Consider the following 2500-nt stretch of genomic DNA (forward strand, 5'->3'; position numbering starts at 1 on the left):
GGGAGCAGAGAGCCAGAGGAGCAGGGGGCTGTGGCCCAAGGTGAGGAGCCCAGGCTGGGGGAGCAGAGAGCCAGAGGAGCAGGGGGCTCTGTGAGCAGGGGGCTGTGGCCCAAGGTGAGGAGCCCAGGCTGGGGGAGCAGAGAGCCAGAGGAGCCACCGACGGGAGAATGGCTAAAAACGTGATTTTATCAAAATGTTACAAGGCAGGGCTCTGCACAGGGTCCAGAGGAGTGGAACGCCGTTCATCCCATGCGAAAAGGTGCAGGAGTGACCGAAATACGGCCCGTTGTAAATCGCCCCTCTTTAAGCCAAAAAAATAGGTACGCCTCCCAGGGCCACCGACGGGAGAATGGCTAAAAACGTGATTTTATCAAAATGTTACAAGGCAGGGCTCTGCACAGGGTCCAGAGGAGTGGAACGCCGTTCATCCCATGCGAAAAGGTGCAGGAGTGACCGAAATACGGCCCGTTGTAAATCGCCCCTCTTTAAGCCAAAAAAATAGGTACGCCTCCCAGGGCCACCGACGGGAGAATGGCTAAAAACGTGATTTTATCAAAATGTTACAAGGCAGGGCTCTGCACAGGGTCCAGAGGAGTGGAACGCCGTTCATCCCATGCGAAAAGGTGCAGGAGTGACGGAGATACGGCCCGTTTTAAATCGCCCCTCTTTATGCCAAAAAAATAGGTACGCCTCCCAGGGCCACCCAGGGTGATGCTTTTATCAAAATGTCACAACGCAGGGCTCTGCGCAGGGGCCAGAGGAGTGGAACGCCGCTGGTTCCATGCGAAAAGGTGGAGAAATGACCGAGATATGACCCGTGGAAGTCGTCACAATTTACCCCGAAAATAGGCGCTCGCGCTCGGGCAGAGGTCGGCGCTCGGCCGGGGTCCCGAGAACCGGGGCGAATAGGGTTTTCCCACGGCCGAAAACCATAGGAAGCACGGGGAAAATTCGGGACCCGACGTCCCAGGGCCCTCGGCGGGGACCGGGGCAACGCGACACCGTTGGTTCCACCCGAAAAGGTGGAGAAATGACCGAGATACGGCCCGTCAAAAGTCGTCACAATTTACCCGAAAATAGGCGCTCGCGCTCGGCCCCGGTCCCGAGAACCGCGGCGGAGGTTTACCGGGATGCTGCGCAACATGGGCCAGAGAGCATGTTTGGTTCGAGTTTACCGGGATGCTGCGCAACATGGGCCAGAGAGCATGTTTGGCCGAGTTTACCGGGATGCTGCGCAACATGGGCCAGAGAGCATGTTTGGTCGAGTTTGTGTGGGTTGTGTGCGACACTCCCGGCACATACATAGGAACACGGCTTCCAAGTGAGCGCACTTTTTCGAAATTTCTTCTAAGTGCCGCTTTTTCGAACCGGGGCGAATTGGGTTTTTCGAGGGCCGAAAACCATAGGAAGCACGGGGAAAACTCAGGACCCGACGCCCCACGGCCCTCGGCGGGGACCGGGGCAACGCGACACCGTCGGTTCCACCCGAAAAGGTGGATAAATGACCGAGATACGGACCGTTGAAATCGACTCGGCGTATCCGAAAATAGGCGCTCGCGCTCGGACAGAGGTCGGCGCTCGGCCCGGTCCCGAGAACCGGCGCGCCTAGGGTTTTTCCACGGCCGAAAACCACAGGAAGCACGGGGAAATCTCAGGATCCCACGCCCCACGGCCCTCGGCGGGGACCGGGGCAACGCGACACCGTCGGTTCCACCCGAAAAGGTGGATAAATGACCGAGATACGGACCGTTGAAATCGACTCGGCGTATCCGAAAATAGGCGCTCGCGCTCGGACAGAGGTCGGCGCTCGGCCCGGTCCCGAGAACCGGCGCGCCTAGGGTTTTTCCACGGCCGAAAACCACAGGAAGCACGGGGAAAACTCAGGATCCCACGCCCCAGGGCCCTCGGCGGGGACCGGGGCAACGCGACACCGTTGGTTCCATCCGAAAAGGTGGAGAAATGACCGAGATACGGACCGTGGAAGTCGTCCCAACTTATCCGAAAATAGGCGCTCGCGCTCGGACAGAGGTCGGCGCTCGGCCCGGTCCCCGAGAACCGGGGCGACTCGGAAATTCTTCTAAGTGCCGACTTTTCGAAATTTCTTCTAAGTGCCAACTTTTCAAAATTTACTCTAAGTGCCCTTGGCTACCAGGGGCACGAATCTGAAATTTCTTCTAAGTGCCAACTTTTTCAAAATTTACTCTAAGTGCCCTTGGCTACCAGGGGCACGAGGCGAGAATCTGAAATTTCTTCTAAGTGCCCTTGGCTACCAGGGGCACGGGGAAAATGTGTAAAAAAGCAATTTAATCAAAATCAAACAACGCAGGGCCCTTGGCAGGGACCAGGCGAGTAGAATAAAGTTGTTTTTGTGGCGAAACATTGACAATTGGGCGAGTTAGAGGTTTACCGGGATGCTGCGCAACATAGGCCAGAGAGCATGTTTGGTCGAGTTTGTGGGTTTTGTGCGACACTCCCGGCACATATATAGAAACCCAGCTTT

The sequence above is a fragment of the Solea solea genome, unplaced genomic scaffold (assembly GCF_958295425.1).
Source record: "Solea solea unplaced genomic scaffold, fSolSol10.1 scaffold_170, whole genome shotgun sequence".
Classification (NCBI taxonomy): domain Eukaryota; kingdom Metazoa; phylum Chordata; class Actinopteri; order Pleuronectiformes; family Soleidae; genus Solea; species Solea solea.